We start from the raw sequence: 20,436 nt of genomic DNA, 5'->3' as shown, positions 1-20,436 counted from the left end.
TTTTTTTAAATGCCTTCCTAACCATCTTAATAAATAAGCATGCCCCATTCAAGAAATTTAAAACCAGGAACAGATATAGCCCTTGGTTCTCCCCAGACCTGACTGCCCTTAACTAACACAAAAACATCCTATGGCGTTCTGCATTAGCATCGAACAGCCCCCGGGATATGCGGCTTTTCAGGGAAGCTAGAAACCATTACACACAGGCAGTTCAAAAAGCCAAGGCTAGCTTTTTCAAGCAGAAATTTGCTTCCTGCAACAGTAATTCAAAAAAGTTCTGGGACACTGTAAAGTCCATGGAGAACAAGAACACCTCCTCCCAGCTGCCCACTGCACAGTATTAGTATTTTGATATTCCAATATATTTAGTGTTATTTTCATCTCAATTATGAATTTTAGATGTGTGTTTCTGATTTGTCACCACTGATAAATCCACTATAATTGAGAATTTCAATAAGCATTTTTCTATGGTTGGCCATGCTTTCCAACTGGCTACCCCTACCCGGTCAACAGCACTGCACCCCCCACAGCAACTCGCCCAAGCCTTCCCCATTTCTCCTTCTCCCAAATCCAGTCAGCTGATCTGCTGAATGAGCTGCAAAATCTGGACACTTACAAATCAGCCGGGCTAGAAAATCTGGACCCTTTCTTTCTAAAATGATCTGCTGAAATTGTTGCCACCCCTATTACTAGCCTGTTCAACCTCTCTTTTGTATCGTCTGAGATTCCCAAAGATTGGAAAGCAGCTGTGGTCATCCCCCTCTTCAAAGGGGGGGACACTCTTAACCCAAACTGCTACAGACCTATATCTATCCTACCCTGCCTTTCTTAGGTCTTCAAAAGCCAAGTCTACAACAGATTACCGACCATTTCGAATCTCACCATACCCTCTCTGCTATGCAATCTGGTTTCAGGGGTCATGGGTGCACCTCAGCCATGCTCAAGGTCCTAAACGATATCTTAACTGCCATCGTTAAGAAACATTACTGTGCAGCCGTCTTCATTGATCTGGCCAAGGCTTTAGACTCTGTCAATCACCACACCCTCATCGGCAGACTCGACAGCCTTGGTTTCTCAAATGATTGACTCGCCTGGTTCACCAACTACTTCTCTGATAGAGTTCAGTGTGTCAAATCGGAGGGTCTGCTGTCCGGACCTCAGGGTTCAAGGGTCCAATTCTTCTTTTCTATATACATCACTGATGTCACTCTTGCTGCTGGTGAGTCTCTGATCCACCTCTACGCAGACGACACCATTCTGTATACTTCTGGCCCTTCTTTGGACACTGTGTTAACCCTCCAGGCAAGCTTCAATGACATACAACACTTGTTCCATGGCCTCCAATTGCTCTTAAATACAATTAAAACTAAATGCATGCTCTTCAACCGATCGCTGCCTGCACCTGCCTGCCTGTCCAACATCACTACTCTGGACGGCTCTGACTTAGAATACGTGGACAACTACAAATACCTAGGTGTCTGGTCAGACTGTAAACACTCCTTCCAGACCCACATCAAACATCTCCAATCCAAAGTTAAATCTAGAATTGGCTTCCTATTTCGCAACAAAGCATCCTTCACTCATGCTGCCAAACATACCCTTGTAAAACTGACCATCCTACCAATCCTTGACTTCGGAGATGTCATTTACAAAATAGCCTCCAATACCCTACTCAACAAATTGGATGCAGTCTATCACAGTGCCATCTGTTTTGTCACCAAAGCCCCATATACTACCCACCAGTGCGACCTGTACGCTCTCGTTGGCTGGCCCTCGCTTCATACTCGTCGCCAAACCCACTGGTTCCATGTCATCTACAAGACCCTGCTTGGTAAAGTCCCCCCTTATCTCAGCTCGCTGGTCACCATAGCATCACCCACCTGTAGCATGCGCTCTAGCAGGTATATCTCTCTGGTCACCCCAAAACCAATTCTTCCTTTGGCCGCCTCTCCTTCCAGTTCTCTGCTGCCAATGACGGGAACGAACTACAACAATCTGTGAAACTGGAAACACTTATCTCCCTCACTAGCTTTAAGCACCAACTGTCAGAGCAGCTCACGGATTACTGCACCTGTACATAGCCCACCTATAATTTAGCCCAAACAACTACCCTACTGAATATATTTCATTTTATTTATTTATTTATTTATTTTGCTCCTTTGCACCCCATTATTTCTATTTCTACTTTGCACATTCTTCCACTGCAAATCTACCATTCCAGTGTTTTACTTGCTATATTGTATTTACTTTGCCACCATGGTCTTTTTTTTGCCTTTGTCTCCCTTATCTTACCTCGGTTGCGCACATCGTATATAGACTTGTTTCTACTGTATTATTGACATATGTTTGTTTTACTCCATGTGTAACTCTGTGTCGTTGTATGTGTCAAACTGCTTTGCTTTATCTTGGCCAGGTCGCAATTGTAAATGAGAACTTGTTCTCAACTTGCCTACCTGGTTAAATAAAGGTGAAGTAAAAAATAAAATAAAAACAACCCTATGGGACTCTCAATCATGGCCAGATGTGATGCATCTTGTACTGAGATGCAGTGTCTTATGCCACAGCACCACTCGGGTGTTCTGTAGGGTTAAAACCTCTTGTTAGTACCCATCCCGGATCCGGTATCGTGAATACAGCCTCAGGTTCATTACCATAACGCAACGTTAACAATTTATGAAATGAAATAAATGTGCTAGCTCTCAAGCTTAGCCTTTTCTTAACAACACTGTCATCTCAGATTATCAAAATATGCTTTTGAACCATAGCAAATCAAGCATTTGTGTAAGAGTATTGATAGCTAGCGTAGCATTTAGCGTAGCATTTAGCACGCAACATTTTCACAAAAACCAGAAAAGCATTCAAATAAAATAATTTACCTTTGAAGAACTTTGGATGTTTTCAATGAGGAGACTCTCAGTTACATAGCAAATGTTCAGTTTTTCCTGAAAGCTTCTTTGTGTAGGAGAAATCACTCCGTTTGGTACATCACTTTTGGCTACCAAAACAAACCGAAAATTCAGTCACCAAAACGCCAAACTTTTTTCCAAATTAACTCCATAATATCGACTGAAACATGGCAAACGTTGTTTAGAATCAATCCTCAAGGTTTTTTTCACATATCTCTTCATTGATATATCGTTCGTGGAAGCCTGCTTTCTTCTCTGAATCATATGGAAAAATACTTGCAGCTGAGGTTTGCACACCGATTTCGGCGCAGGACACCGGGCGGACACCTGGTAAATGTGGTCTCTTATGGTCAATCTTCCAATGATATGCCTACAAATACGTCACAATGCTGCAGACACCTTGAGGAAACGGCAGAAATTGTGGGCTCATTCCTGTCTCATTCACAGCCATATAAGGAGACATTGGAAAACAGAGCTTCAAAAATTTTGCTCATTTCCTGTTTGAAGTTTCATCTTGGTTTCGCCTGAAGCATCAGTTCTGAGGCACTCACAGATAATACCTTAGCAGTTTTGGAAACTTCAGAGTGTTTTCTTTCCAAAGCTGTCAATTATATGCATAGCCGAGCATCTTTTTGTGACAAAATATTGCGCTTAAAACTGGAAAATTTGAGTTGGTGATGGGTCTGTTGCTGGGAGTGGGAAACGGGAATTGGGCTGGTGCTGGTGTTGGGTCAGTAGAAAGGAGGAAAGACAGCCTGAGGATCAAGCAGGTCAATTGTGGAACTTGCCAGTGATCCGTCCGCTCCGGGTGAATTTTAGATGTTTGATCACACCTCCACGCCTCGTCTGGTGTTCTGGTAATGAGGCTGGCACTGAATTCAGGAGGCTGGGTCAGTGCTGATATTTGGACTGGTGCTGGATCTATAGAGGAGAGGAAGGACAACCTGAGGAGCAAGCAGACACACATGGAAGCTCTAGACCTGGAGGTCAGTGGTGGCAGTGCCCCTGTGGTCTGCTTGCTCAGGGTGAAGGTCTGAACTTTGGTCCCACCTCCGCCCTCTTGTGGTTGTGAATAGTTCCTGAATCTGGGCTGGTCGTTGTTCGGTGAGAGGGATAAGTGTAGAGCAGCGCTTTCAACCCTGTTCCTGGAGAGCTTCCCTCCTGTAGGTTTTTGCTCCATCCCCAGTTTTAACTGATCTGATTCAGCTTATTAACCAGCTAATTATTAAAATCAAGTGCGTTAGATTAGGGTTGGAGTGAAAACCTATAGGACAGTAGCTCCTCTGGAGCAGAGTTGGGGAGTCCTGGTTAGCGGGGTAGAGAGGGGTAGAGAGAGTAAGGGAGGGCCCCCCAATGGTGGAACAAACTCCCTCACGACGCCAGGACAGCGGAGTCAATCACCACCTTCCGGAGACACCTGAAACCCCACCTCTTCAAGGAATACCTAGGATAAGATAAGTAATCCTTCTCACCACCCCCCCTTAATGATTTAGATGCACTATTGTAAAGTGGCTGTTCCACTGGATGTCAGAAGGTGAATTCACCAATTTGTAAGTCGCTCTGGATAAGAGCGTCTGCTAAATGACTTAAATGTAAATGTAATGTTAAATGGTTGGGGGTAGAGAATGTGTCTATTGGCCTTGGCTGGTGCTGGAGGCATAGTGGGTGGCATTGGGCGTGGAGGAGGAGCGATGCAGCAGCGAGACTGGACGCTGAAGGCCTAAGGACAGGTCTGGGGTTGGTTTGGATGGCACGGAGGAAGGTTTAGATGGTGATGTATTTCCATCTTGCCACCCCCCATTACTGCCCTCTCCTGGTTCGGGTCTTTATGGAAGTCTGATGGCATGGTCACTGAGAAGAATGGTGATCCTCCTCCTCAGGGTCATTCAGTCTACGGTTTGTTATTGTTAGCCCCTGGTGTACCTTGTCTCCCTAAGGACCTACTTGACGACGAGATCTTCCACTGCTGGCGGAGTTGGGTGGTGCATCGGCCAGGAGGACCATTCAGGATGTTCTCCACTGTCAAGCGAGGTAGGGCCATCAACCTGTTGGGGGAGACAGAGGGAACAAACAGGGTCCAGACCTGCCTGCCATGGAGCACTCAACAAAAAGGTGGTAGATGTTTTCTGTATCAGTGCATCCGTGGGATATACATGAATTTCCTAGTGTTCTGTTATAATCTCCACCTGGCACAGCCAGAAGAGGACTGGCCACCCCTCAGAGCCTAGTTCCTCTCTAGGTTTCTTCCTAGGTTCCTGCCTTTGTATGGAGTTTTTCCTAGCCCCCGTGCTTCTGAATTGCTTGCTGTTTGGGTTTTTAGGCCGAGTTTCTGTATAGCACTTTGTGGTAATGGTTGATGTAAAAGGGGCTTTATAAATACATTTGATTTAAATTGATGGTGGGGGAGGCAATGATGATCACCCATCCACGAGATGTCTTTCTGAGATGTATTAAACAGCGGTACCGGAGTGCTAGGTGTAGAACCAAAAGGTTCCTTAGCAGCTTCTACCCCCAAGCCATAAGACTCATTAACAACTAATCAAATGGACACTGGACTTTTGCAGTGCCCCCCTATTTGTTTTGTACACCACTGCTACTCGCTGTTTATTATCTACGCATAGTCACCACTACCTACCTCTACCTCTGTACCCCCGCACACTGACTCGCTACCGGTACTCCCTGTGTATAGCCTCGTTATTGTAACTTATTTTTTTACTTTAGTTAATTTGGTAAATACTTATGTAACTCTTCTTGAACTGCACTGTTGGTTATGGGCTTGTAAGTAAGCATTTCAGGGTAAGGAAATTGTATTCGGCACATGTGACAAATAGTTTGGTGGGTGGTGCTGTGCCTGAGTTGCTCCATCTGGGTTAGCCTGACAAAGGCTAACATCATGCATTCAATCTTCTTGCTGGTCACTCCGTCTGGGGGAAACAACCTGTTAGCAATGGCCTGCAAAGGTATTCACCCCCATGGCATTTTTCCTATTTTGTTGCCCTACAACCTGGAATTAAAATAGATTTTTTGATGGTTTGTGTCATTTGATTTACACAACATGCCTACCACTTTGAAGATGCGTTTTTTTTTCTTGTGGACAGATACTCCAATCTCCACTGTTGGTCTCTTTGGTCTCGTTGTTGCCTTCGCTGATTAATCCCTGCTTTCCTGGTCTGTGACCTTTGGTGGGTGGCCCTCTCTTGGCAGGTTTGTTGTGGTGGTATATTCTTTCCATTTTTTTAATAATGGATTTCATGGTGCTCTGTGGGAATTTCAAAGTTTCGGATATTTTTTATAACCCAACCCCGATCTGTACTTCTCCACAACTTTGTCCCTGACCTGTTTGGAGAGCTCCTTGGTCTTCATGGTGCCGCTTGCTTGGTGGTGCCCCTTAGTGTTTCTGCAGAATCTGGGACCTTTCAGAACAGGTATATATGTACTGAGATCATATGACAGATCATGTGACACATAGATTGCACAAAGGTGGACTTTATTTAACTTATAATGTGACTTCTAAAGGTAATTGGTTGTCACTAGATCTTATTTATTGGCTTCATAGCAAATACGTATGCACGCACCACTTTTCAGCCTTTTCTTTTTTTCATTTAATTTCACCAATTTGGACTAGCTCACTGAGCTCCCTGTCAGTGACGGCAGCCTACTATGGGGTCAGAGGTTTGTCATACCACACACACTCTAGCAATAGTAAGCGAAATCGGTCCATCAGGGCCACCATCACATTGATGCCACAAAGAACAGGGACAGAGCAACATATTCTAGTCCTTCATGTACGCCGACATCGATAGAGGTGTCCAAATGTGTGCCCTGCAACATACTCAAACCACATCAGATGAAAGAGCCCCTCCACCTACACGAGGTTCCAGACCTGCCATAGTTTCTCACTTCAGCAGACATTTTTGACTGCCGGGGAAAAGAGCATCTGGCACTGGTGGATACATACTCTGGCTGGTTTGAAATCGACTACCTCCCCAACCTAACCAGTGCTACAGTGATCACAAAGTTGAAACTCCACTTTGCAGTGCACTGGATTTTATGACAACTAATGACTGAACACAAGAACATTCACTAGTAGCGAGTTCAAAGAGTTAGAATGCACATGGAACTTTGAGCAGTTCCAAATGGTCTAGGACCGCTTGCGCTCAGCCAAGCACCACTTAAAACCTCTTAGAGATTGGGCTACTTTTTTCAACATTCTGTTAAAAATCGTGCAACATTTCAACGTCCTGCTAGTCATGCCAGGAATATAGTATATGCATATGATTAGTATGTGTGCATAGAAAACACTCTGAAGTTTCTAGAACTGGTTCAATGGTGTCTGTGACTATAACAAAACGAGTTCCGTGGTCAAAATCGCAAAGGAAACCTGATCACAAAATCGACGGAGAAAAAATCAATCCACCAGTCTATGTATTGTCTATTGGAAGGAAAAAAACTTAAGGAAGGAATTACAGTTCCTACAGCTTCCACACGATGTCGCCAGTGTTGTGATTTCGATTAAACTAAATCCTTGGTCATCTGAGTAATAGCCACATCCGGTTTTCAGGTCCACAGCTGTGAAAAATGGAACCTTAAAAGTTGGTTACGTTTTCCAAACTTGTGCCTATTGAATACAGATCGCTCCGTGATCAATTTGATCGTTTATTAACGTTTACTAATACCTAAAGTTGGATTACAGAAGTAGTTTGAAGTGTTTTGTCAAAGTTTATAGGCAACTTTTTTAATTTTTAAAAATAAAGTTGCGTTTAAAAACTGTGTTTTTCCTGGATCTGACGGTCTTCATAAATGGACATTTTGGGTATACAAGGACCGATTTAATCGAAAAAAAAGACCCAATTGTGATGTTTATGGGACATATAGGAGTGCCAACAAGAAGCTCGTCAAAGGTAATGAATGTTTTATATTTTATTTCTGCGTTTTGTGTAGCGCCGGCTACGCTAATTCTTTTGTTTACGTCCCCTTCTGGTATTTCGGGGTGTTGCATGCTATCAGATAATAGCTTCTCATGCTTTCGCCAAAAAGCATTTTACAAATCTGACTCGTTGGCTAGATTCACAACGAGTGTAGCTTGAATTGAGTACCCTGCATGTGAGTTTTGTATCATCATCTTTAAAATGAACAAGATAAAATAAACATTCAGGGGACAATTTCAGTGAAAAAATATAAGAGGGCAACAGTACTTGTGCAACGTTTTAGAATGATAACTTCCAAAATGAGTGTGCTACATGACTTTTATCATGTCTCCATTTCACTTTGGCCATTGTTGTGGGCCTGCCCTCCCCTCAACAGCCTCAAATAGGCCATTTCATGTGGGTTGGGGTGGGGCGGCAGACACACGCATCTCACATTTCATGAAATTACATGTTTATATATTGCTTCCAAAATAAAATAAAAATCACAAATAACATTTTATATTATTAATTTCAAACACGGGCATTCGCATGATAAGAACTTACCAGTCCAAAACGATGTCCTCTCCCGTTCAAAAAATATTCCTCCACAATCGCTAAATGAATCATCTGATAACAATCTCTGTCTTGCTTTCCCAATCAATTTATTCTAAAATTGTGTGTACATCTGTATATCTAGACTTAGATTTAGCTTTCCCTGACTTAGTCGCCATACTGATTGATATATAAACAGCTGAATCTGCGCATTTACCAAACAATGCTGTGCGTAATATGTGTTTCTCCTTCCGGTATGAAACTTCAATAGCAAATTACTCTCTTTACGCTGGAGCTTACTACATGGGTTGGTCTTGGAACACATAAACATGACCTATTGCAGTTTACCTCAGCTCATTGGCTCTCTACCCAGCTAGATTTCAAGACAGTCAGTGGTCATTGGGTTAAAAGACAGTCAATCAACGAAACAGCTGGCAAATCATTGGTGCACAATGATGTCATGACTTGTTGTCTTCAAATTGGTTTCTTTCAGTCAATACATTCCGCGAAATGGCCCATCACGTTTGATTGTGTTACAAACAAACCAGTTGATTGCAGTGAAACCAAACATGACTGGAAAAGTCACATTCTGTGTGGGTTATTTACCTGGAATGTGTCATTGAAAATGGAATGAGATGGAATTCACTACACAAGCGGTTCACAAATTGTTTCGTGTTAGGCTATGAAAACAGATTTTATCTAACAAAAGACCATTCATTGTGTAACAATGAGCATTGGAATTAAACGCAGACGAAGATCGTCAAAGGCAAACAAATATTTTAATGCAGTCTGTGATTATGTTACGCTTGTGCTGGTTAAAATTGTTTTTTTTTATGGAGCTCTATGCTCAGATTATTGCATCGTATTCTTTCGCAGTAAACCCCTTTTATAATCTGACAACGCAGTTGGATTAGCAAGATTCTAGGCTTTCAATACATGTGAGACACTTGTATTTTCATGAATGTTTAATATGACTATTTATGTAGCGATCACCGTATGTTGCGGAATTTCATTCCGGTAGCAGGCTCCATCCGCAGAGAGGTTAATGGAATATCTATATAGGCGTACAGAGGCCCATTATCAGTGACCATCACTCCTGTGCTCCAATAGCACATTGTTTTAGCTAATCTAAGTTCATAATTTTTAAAAGGCTAATTGATCATTAGAAAACCCTTTTGCAATTATGTTAGCACAGCTGATAACTGCTGTTCTGATTAAAGAAGCAATAAAACTGGCCTTCTTTAGATTGGTTCAGTATCTGGAGCATCAGCATTTGTGGGTTCGATTACAGGCTCAAAGTTGCCAGAAACAAAGGAAGGCTATTCCATGCGAGGAATTGCCAAGAAACTGAAGATTTCTTACAACGCTGTGTACTAAACCCTTCACAGAACAGTGCAAACTGTCTCTAACCAGAATATAATGGAGTGGGAGGCCCCGGTGCACAACTGAGCAAGAGGACAAGTACATTAGAGCGTCTAATTTGAGAAACAGACGCCTCACAAGTCCTCAACTGGAATCTTCATTAAATAGTACCCGCAAAACATCAGTCTCAAGGTCAACAGTGAATAGACAACTCATGGATGATGGCCTGCTAAGCAGAGTTGCAAAGAAAAAGCCATATCTCAGACTGGCCCCAACAAATAAAAGATAAATATGGGCAAAAACAGACACTGGACAGAGTATCTCTGCTTAGAAGGCCAGCATCCCTGTAATGGATGTCGTGGGTTGAAGAAGTTGAGGACCAAGGTGCGCGTGGTACATGTTCATCTTTTATTATGAATTGACCACTGAATGGAAAAACAACAAAAGAGAATGAACGAAACCAAAACAGTTCTGTCTGTTACAGAATACAAAAACAGAAAACAACTACCCACAAACACAGGTGGGAACAGGCCACCTAAGTATGGTTCTCAATCAGAGACAACGATTGACAACTGACTCTGATTGGGAACCATACCAGGCCAAACACATAGAAATACAACACACAGAACAAAACATAGAATGAAAAACATAGAATGCCCAGCCCAACTCACTCCCTGACCAAAAAGTCAGTAATGATGGACTGTCATTTATCTTTGCTAATTTGAGCTGTTCTCATCATAATATAGACTTGTCCTTTTACCAAATAGGGCTATCTTCTATAAACCACCCCTTCCTTGTCAAAGCATAACTGATTGTCTCAAAGCATTGAGAAGGTAAAGAAATTAACTTTAACATGGCACACCTGTTAATTGAAATGCATTCCAGGTGACTACCTCATGCAGCTGGTTGAGAGTTTCCAAAGCTGTCATCAAGGCAAAGGGTGGCTACTATGAAGAATCTAAAATACAATATATTTTGATTTGTTTAACACTTATTTGGTTACTACATTTGAGGTCCATGCAGAAATGGTTTGTATTGATCGGTGTGGAAGAACTTGAATGGCCTGCTTAAAGCCCTGACCTCAACCCCATCGAACACCTTTAGGATGAATTGGAACGCTGACTGTGAACCAGGGATAATCACCCGACATCAGTGCCCGACCTCACTAATGCTCTTGTGGCTGAATGGAAGCAAGTCCCCACAGCAATGTTCCAAAATCTAGTGGAAAGCCTTCCCAGAAGAGTCTATTACAGCAGCAAAGGGGGGACCAACTCTACATTAATGCCCATGATTTTGGAATGAGATGATCAACGAGCAGGTCTTCACATGCTTTTGGTCATGTAGCATAGTACCTGAATTGAAATACTCACCTTTTTTACTTACCAATGTTTCCTCTTAATAGAAAAAAACTAGCATTGCACTCTCGCTTTCACCAGAGGTTTGAAGGTCATCTATTGAAATGATTCATTAAAAATTCCTGTGTCTGATCTTTTTCCTTTGTGCAGTTTGGCTCTGCATTGGCATCAAAGGTTGCATTCAGAAATACTGTAATATCTTATTTTTTCTAATCCTATCCTTATCCAGATTTCAGGTACATCAAAACACAATGTTCAGATGCATTTACAATGGTGGACATTCTTTAGACTGTAATACTGATACAAACCGCTGGGGTTTCTGTCTTTTGTGGTCTCTCACTTGACCTGGACTATTGGTAAATATCCCTTAATCGCTCACTGTCATCCATTAAATGGTAACTAGGCTGTAATCTATGTGTGTAAAATCATAGGCCTACGTTAATGTTCTTAAGATCTCTGATATCTGATGCATGACCTATAGATCTGTAGCAGTACCCATAATACCACAGATTCATTACTGGTCTATTACATGTAACAATGCATTAGGTCAGATTGATGCTTTTCAAACGAAGCCAGACATGGTGGTAAGTCATTAACCCCCTAACATGTCATTTTGGAAACACTGTTTTAAAGACGTTCAGATACTGATACTCTCACTGACTCTGCTGCTGCCGAACATTTGAAGTTCAGAGGCTTTGCAGTTTCACAGAGTAAGTTGCAATCAGGGACTGGTGTTGTCAGGGGCTGCATGGGGCTATGAGTTAAGGATCTATTAAAATAGGAATAATTTCCCACCGCCTTTCATGGGACTGTGTGGGCAGCAGTTCATTAAGGAGACAGCTTGGGGAGCAGGGCAGATAAAAGACAGTGGGGCTCAGCTATGCTCATCCCAAATGGCACCCTATTTCCTATTTAGGATGCTGGTCAATAGTAGTGCACAATACAGGGAATAGGGTGCAATTTGGAACACAGCACAGACTCAGGCGTTGGGGGTTATTGATGAGAGACTGCAGTAGACCTCGGAGCTGTGCTGTTCGCTGCTGCATCAGGCACTGCTTGATGATGAGAGCCGTGTTTTAGCTCATTTTAACAGATTGCTCAATTATTTAAAAGTTTGCTTTCTATATCAATCCCTCTTTTTACATATTCTTTAATAAGAACTGCAGAAAACTTATATATGCAGAGGCCTTGGAATAGCAGATAAATTGTCAATATAGCTCCAGCAGACACATCCAAATGATAAAAGTGCCATTGTGTTTTGTAATGTTCTTCAACAGTATCGCAAACTGAACATCAATAAGCTTAAATTATGAACCTATTATGGCTTTTCAATTTCAAAATACTCTTAAGGTACAATATATTATTGTTGGTGGAACTTTCATAGAGTAGTAATGTAGTTGCATGTCATTGAGTTGAATCTCTGTTTCAGGATCAAACAAAGGATTTAGCACTGAAAAATGATTTGAAAGTGCAACTTATGTAAACAAATAGCCTGTGAAATATGTTGTAGCTTTACCCATTGAAAGATGGATTGACATATTTCAATAGTCATCTGCCCACGCACAACTCCTGTGATAATTATCCAATTCACTGAACAAAAGGTTCACTCTTGCTAGGTTTATGACATGAGAGTTATTTCCTCTTCTAGACAGAGGGACGAAGCAGGAAGGTTACTTTACGCCATCATGGTCAATAGTTGAAATATAGTGTCTTTTAAAAGTATTCATCCCCCTTGGCGTTTTTCCTATTTTGTTGCATTGCAACCTGAAATTTAAATATATTTTTTATTGGGATTATATGAAATGGACATACAGAAAAGGAAAAAAGTTAAATGAAAAATGAAAAAAATGACTTGTTTCACCCCGAGAACATCATCCCCACAGTGAAGCATGGTGGTGGCAGCATCATGTTGTGGGAATGTTTTTCATCGGCAGAGACTGGGAAACTGGTCAGAATCGTGGGAAAGATGAACAGAGCAAAGTACAGAGATCATTGATGAAAACCTACTTGAGGGAAACCTGTTTCAGTCTTCCATAGAATTGAGACTGGGACAGAGGTTTACCTTCCAGAAGGACAATGACCCTAAGCATACTGCTAAAGCAACACTCGAGTGGTTAAGGGGTAACATCTAAATGTTTTGGAATGGCCTCGTCAAAGCTCAGACCTCAATCCAATTGAGAATCTGTGGTATGACTTAAAGATTGCTGTACACCAGCGGAACCAATCCAACCTGAAGCAACTGGAGCAGTTTTACCTTGAAGAATGGGTAAAGATCCCAGTGGCGAGATGTGCCAAGCTTATAGAGACACTGTCCCAAGAGACTTGTAGCTGTAATTTCTGCAAAAGGTGGCTCTACAAAGTATTGACTTTGGGGGGCTGAATAGTTTTTTTGGTTTGTTTCACAATAAAAAATATTTTGCGTCTTCAAAGTGGTAGGAATATTGTGTAAATCAAATTATACAAAACACCCGAAAAACATTTTCATTCCAGGTTGTAATGCAACAAAATAGAAAAAATTGTCATGCTTGAATAAAAGTAGAGATATCTTAAATGAAAATGACTCAAGTAAAAGTGGAAGTCACCCAGTAAAATACTACTTGAGTAAAAGTGAAAAGTGTTTTGTTTGAAACATACTTAAGTATCAAAAGTAAAAGTATACATTTTTCTAATTCAACATATATTAAGCAAACCAGAAGGAATTATTTTCTTGTTTTTTTTATTTACGGATAGCCAGGGGCACACTCCAACACTCAGACATAATTTACAAATAAATCATTTGTTTTTAGTGAGTCCGATAGATAAGATGCAGTAGGGATGACCAGATGACCATTTTCTCTAAGTGCGTTTTTGGACAATTTTCCTGTCCAGCTTAGCATTGAAAATGTAACGAGTACTTTTGGGAGTCAGGGAAAATGTATGGAGTAGAAAGTACCTTATTTTATTTAGGAATCTAGTGAAGTAAAAGTTGTCAAAAATATAAATAGTAAAGTACAGATACCCAAAAAAATGACAAGTAGTTTAAAGTATTTTTTACTTCAGTACAATACACCACTGGTTCTAAGAGCAAGCATAGCTGCTGGAAGTAGGTGGTGCTGAGTGCTGCAGCACCCACTGAACAATCAAAATAAAAAAAGATACAGTACCAGTCAAAAGTTCACACCTACTCATTCAAGGGTTTTTCAGATTTTCACTATTTTCTACATTATAGAATAATACTGAAGACAAACTATATATATAAAAAAATGGAATCATGTACAGTAGTTACCAAAAAATTCTTAAACAAGTAAAAAAATATTTTATATTTGAATTTCTTTAAAGTAGCCACATTTTGCCTTGACAGCTTTGCACACTCTTAGCAATCTATCAACCAGCTACACCTGGAAGCTTCATCAAGTATGACAACAGTCTTGAAGGAGTTACCACATATGCTGAGCACTAGTTTGCTGCTTTTCCTTCACTCTGCGGTCCAGCTCATCCCAAACCATCTCAACTGGGTAGAGGTCGGGTGATTCTGGAGCCAGGCCATGTGATGCACCACTCCATCACTCTCCTTCTTGGTCAAATAGACCTTACACAGCCTGGAGGTGTGTTTGTCATTGTCCTGTTGTAAAAAATGTATAGTCCCCACACCATCACATCTCCTCCTCAATGCTTCACGGTTGGAATCACACATGCGGAGATCAACTGTTCACCGACTCTGCATCTCACAAAGACACGGTGGTTGGAACAGAAAATCTGAAATTTGGACTCATCAGACCAAAGGACAGAGTTCCACCGGTCTATTGTCCATTGCTCGTGTTTCTTGGCCAAATAAAGTATCTTCTTCTTATTGGTGTCCTTTAGTAGTGGTTTCTTTGCAGTAATTTGACCATGAAGGCCTGATTCCCACAGTCTCCTCTGAACAGTTGATGTTGAGATGTGTCTGTTACTTGAACTCTGTGAATCAATTATTTAGGCTGCAATTTCTGAGACGTGTAATTCTAATGAACGTATCCTCTACAGAAGAGTTAACTCTGTCTTCATTTCCTGTGGCAGTCTTCATTAGACCCAGTCTCATCATAGGCCTTGGTGGGTTTTGCGACTGCACCTGAAGAAATTTCCAAAGTTCTTGAAATGTTCCATGTTGACTGACCTTCATGGCTTAACGTAATGATGGACCGTTGTTTCTCTTTGCTTATTTGAGCTGTTCTCACCATAATATGCACTTGGTATTTTACCAAATAGGTAAAACAATCTGTATTCCACCCCTACATTGTCACAACACAACTGATTGGCTCAAACGCATTAAGAAGGAAATACATTCCACAAATGAACTTTCAACAAGGCACACATGTTAGTTGAAATACATTCCAAGTGACTACGTCTGGAAGAAACCAGGCACTGCACATCACCTGGCCAAAACCATCCCTACAGGGAAGCATGGTTTTGGCACCATCATGCTGTGGGGATGTTTTAATCCCAGTTCCAGCACCAGACACGGCCCCAGCACAAGCACCAGTCCCAACACCAGGGGCCTTATTCACAAATGCACTAAATATCTGCCTGAGCCATTTCTGTAAAATCTGTGCACATACAAACATATTGAGATTTATAATCTTGGCGCACATCATACATACCCATGTTTCCCGTTATAAATCTGACCGTTCATAAAACTGTGCGGGTGTGAAATGCATTATAACGCTGCCTGGATAATGCTGCCATTCACCTTTTTATGGTGACAATAACACCCTTTATTAGGCCATGGAATGTAAAATAAGAATTGTTTTGAATATTTATCAATAGTTTTCAATAGATTATTGGGTTTGTGTGTTCTGCCTTGGTATGCTATTGTCTCTGAGATAAAATAGGCAATGATGTCGTGCTCCCATCATACAGCAGTGAAATATTTCACATAAGCCACCGGTCTATTTACTATGTTGGCAGAATGTTTTAATCTTCAGCAGTAATTTATGCTGTATCTGGGAAAGGACTGTCAGGTTCTGGAAGAGAAAACAATGGTAAATTGTCGTGGACTTGTCAGTGGGTTGGAGGAAACGTCGATGCAAAACATTGTTTAATATGATGGAATGCCCGTGAATTCTGAAACATTGTAGGACAGGCAAATAAATGCAATTACACTACCTTCAGTAGTTACAGTTCTATTTTCTTCTACTTGACTTTTGTATATTTTTTTTGAATTAGTGCTACTGATATTCATTACTGCATTGTTGGGAAAAAGCAAGAAAGGCATTTCACTGTACCTGTGCACCTGACAATAACTTGATGGATTCAATGTAAAAGATCCGCTGTTAAATTTGACTGTAGACATGTGTTATACACCGCACTGCCAATGATATTACAAAACATTAAAAACATATAGCCTATCTATTTACTAGGCTACTAGGTCCAATTAAATGAGAGCTGTGCATGGTAATTTGTTGTATGGGTCCTTCGGGAATATGAACCCTTCATGGTTAGAAAAGGTGAGGAATATATTCTGCAGTGGTTATGAAAATAAAATAATTAGGAATAAGATTCCTATGTCTAATTATTTTAGATAAAAAAATTTGAACAGATTTTTGCTCGTCATAAACAGCAAATGGTTGCATTCTTGTTAATATATTTTCCTGTTTACATTTTTTTTATGAATAAGCTTTTCATCATAGCCGCCATTTGCACAAAATACTTACTTGCCAGCTTGCATTGCAACTTTTCAACCACTAGCAGATGTGCATACGCATAGTTTAAATTTTGCGTGGAGGAATGCACATTCTCACATTAAGTTCAGTTTTTATGAATGCCAACTTTTGCGTGAACTGGCACACATATGCAGTACATTTTGGGGTCTATTCAATGCCTATGGCCGGAGTGAGCAGGTCATAGGGGAGTGCAATCACTGACCTCTGGGTACTGGGCTTCCAAGTGTGTCTGCTCGCCATAATGTGACTAAAACAAGTCTATGTTTCACCATGTTAAATGTCTATGCAATATTTTGGCAGGAAAGACAAAATTATTTGTTTTACAGATCACCCACAATTATGAAAATAGGTGATACAGTGCCTTGCAAAAGTATTCATCCCCTTTGGCATTTTTCCTATTTTGTTGCATTACAACCTGTAATTTAAATTGATTTTTATTTGGATTTCATGCAATGGACATACACAAAATAGTTTAAATTGGTGAACTGAAATGAAAAATAATTAAAAACAGAATAGTGATGCGTGCATAAGTATTCACTTCTTTTACTATGAAGTCCCTAAACAAGATCTGGTGCAACCAATTACCTTCAAAAGTCACATAATTAGTTAAATTGCACACAGGTGGGCTTTATTTTAGTGTCAGTACACATACACCTGTTCTGAAAGGCTCCAGATTCTTCAGAAACACTAAGCAGGGGGCACCACCAAGCAAGCGGCAGCATGAAGACCAAGGAGCTCTCTAAACAGGTCAGGAACAAAGTCGTGGAGATTTACAGATCAGGGTTGGGTTATAAAAAATATCAGAAACTTTGAACATCCCATGGAGCACCAGTGAATCCATTAATAAAAAATTGAAATAATATGGCACCACAACAAACCTGCCAAGAGAGGGCCACCCACCAAAACTCACGGACCAGGCAAGGAGGTAATTAATCAGATAGGCAACAACGAGACCAAAGATTACCCTGAAGGAGATACAAACTCCACAGCGGAGATTGGAGTATCTGTCCATAGGACCACTTTAAACAATATACTCCATAGAGCTGGGCATACCGGAAGAGTGGTCAGAAAAACTTCTTTGCTTAAAGAAAAAAATAAGCAAACAAATTTGGTGTTTGCCAAAAGGAATGTCGGAGACTCCCCAAACATATGGAGGAAGGTACTCTGGTCAGATGGGACTAAAATTGAGCTTTTTGACATCAAGGAAAATGCAATTTCTGCCGCAAACCCAACACCTCTCATCATCCCGAGAACCCATCTCATGTTTTTATCGGCAGGGGCAGGGAAACTGATCAGAATTGAAGGAATGATAGATGGCACTAAATACAGGAAAACTGTTGAGGGGGGAAACTGTTACAGTCTTCCAGAGATTTGAGATTAGGACAAAGGTTCACCAACTTGATGGAGCTCGAGCAGTTTTGCCTTGATGAATGGGCAAACATCCCAGTGGCTAGATATGCCAAGCTTATAGAGACATACCCCAAGAGACATGCATCTGTATTTGTTGCAAAAGGTGGCTCTACAAAGTATTGACTTTAGGGGGTGAATAGTTATAAAATCAAATCAAATCAAATGTATTTGTCACATACACATGGTTAGCAGATGTTAAATCAAGTGTAGCGAAATGATTGTGCTTCTAGTTCCGACAATGCAGTAATAACCAACGAGTACTCTAACCTAACAATTCCAAAACTACTACCTTATACACACAAGTGTAAAGGGATAAAGAATATATACATAAAGATATGAATGAGTGATGGTACAGAACGGCAAGATGCAGTAGATGGTATCGAGTACAGTTATACATATGAGATGAGTAATGTAGGGTATGTAAACAAAGTGGCATAGTTTAAGGTGGCTAGTGATACATGTATTACATAAAGATGCAGTAGATGATATAGAGTACAGTATATACATATACATATGAGATGAATAATGTAGGGTATGTAAACATTATATTAACTCTTGAAACTCTGGGGGCGCTATTTCATTTTTGGATGAAAAACGTTCCCGTTTTAAACAAGATATTTTGTCACAAAAAGATGCTCGACTATGCATATAATTGATAGCTTTGGAAAGAAAACACTCTGACGTTTCCAGAACTGCAAAGATATTCTCTGTGCGTGCCCTAAAACGTGAGCTACAGGCAAAACCAAGATGAAACGGCATCCAGGAAATCAGCAGGATTTTTGAGGCTCCGTTTTCCATTGTCTCCTTATATGGCTGTGAATGCGAGAGGAATGAGCCTGCCCTTTCTGTCGTTTCCCCAAGTTGTCTGCAGCATTGTGACGTATTTGTAGGCATATCATTGGAAGATTGACCATAAGAGACCACATTTACCAGGTGTCCGCCCGGTGTCCTGCGCCGAAATTGGTGCGCAAACCTCAGCTGCAAGTATTTTTCCATGGAATTCAGAGAAGAAAGCAGGCTTCCACGAACGATATATCAATGAAGAGATATGTGAAAAAACACCTTGAGGATTGATTCCAAACAACGTTTGCCATGTTTCGGTCGATATTATGGAGTTAATTCGGAATAAGTTTGACGTTGTTGGTGACTGAATTTTCGGTTCGTTTCGGTAGCCAAATGTGATGTACAAAACGGAGCGATTTCTCCTACACAAAAATTCTTTCAGGAAAAACTGAACATTTGCTATGTAACTGAGAGTCTCCTCATTGAAAACATCCGAAGCTCTTCAAAGGTAAATGATTTTATTTATTTGGTTATCTGGTTTTTGTGAAAATGTTGCGTGCTAAATGCTACTCAAAATGCTAAGCTAGCTTTGCATACTCTTACACAAATTAGTGAATTGCTCAAATTAGTGAATTGCTATGGTTCAAAAGCATATTTTGAAAATCTGAGATGACAGTGTTGTTAAGAAAAGGCTAAGCTTGAGAGCAGGCGCATTATTTTCATTTTATTTGCGATTTTCAGAAATCGTTAACGTTGCGTTATGCTAATGAGCCTGAGGCTTTATTCACGATCCCGGATCCGGGGTGGGGAGTATCAAGAGGTTAAGTAACATTGTTTAAAGTGACTAGTGATATATTTTACATCAATTCCCATCAATTCCCATTATTAAAGTGGCTGGAGTTGAGTCAGTGTGTTGGCAGCAGCCACTCAATGTTAGTGGTGGCTGTTTAACAGTCTGATGGCCTTGAGATAGAAGCTGTTTTTCAGTCTCTCGGTCCCTGCTTTGCCTTCTGGATGATAGCAGGGTGAACAGGCAGTGGCTCGGGTGGTTGTTGTCCTTGATGAACTTTATGGCCATCCTGTGACATCGGGTGGTGTAGGTGTCCTGGAGGGCAGGTAGTTTGCCCCCGGTGATGCGTTGTGCAGACCTCACTACCCTCTGGAGAGCCTTATGGTTGTGGGCGGAGCAGTTGCCGAACCAGGCGGTGATACTGCCCGACAGGATGCTCTCGATTATACATCTCTAGAAGTTTGTGAGTGCTTTTGGTGACAAGCCGAATTTCTACAGCCTCCTGATGTTGAAGAGGTGCTGCTGCACCTTCTTCATGATGCTGTCTGTGTGGGTGGACCAATTCAGTTTGTCTGTGATGTGTACGCCGAGGAACTTAAAACTTACCACCCTCTCCACTACTGTCTCATCGATGTGGATAGGGGGGTGCTCCCTCTGCTGTTTCCTGAAGTCCACAATCATCTCCTTTGTTTT

Source organism: Oncorhynchus masou, chromosome 30 (genome assembly GCF_036934945.1).
Source record: "Oncorhynchus masou masou isolate Uvic2021 chromosome 30, UVic_Omas_1.1, whole genome shotgun sequence".
In the NCBI taxonomy this organism is placed as follows: Eukaryota; Metazoa; Chordata; class Actinopteri; order Salmoniformes; family Salmonidae; genus Oncorhynchus; species Oncorhynchus masou.
The sequence above is the reverse complement of the archived record's forward strand: the minus strand, read 5'-3'. Positions refer to the sequence as shown.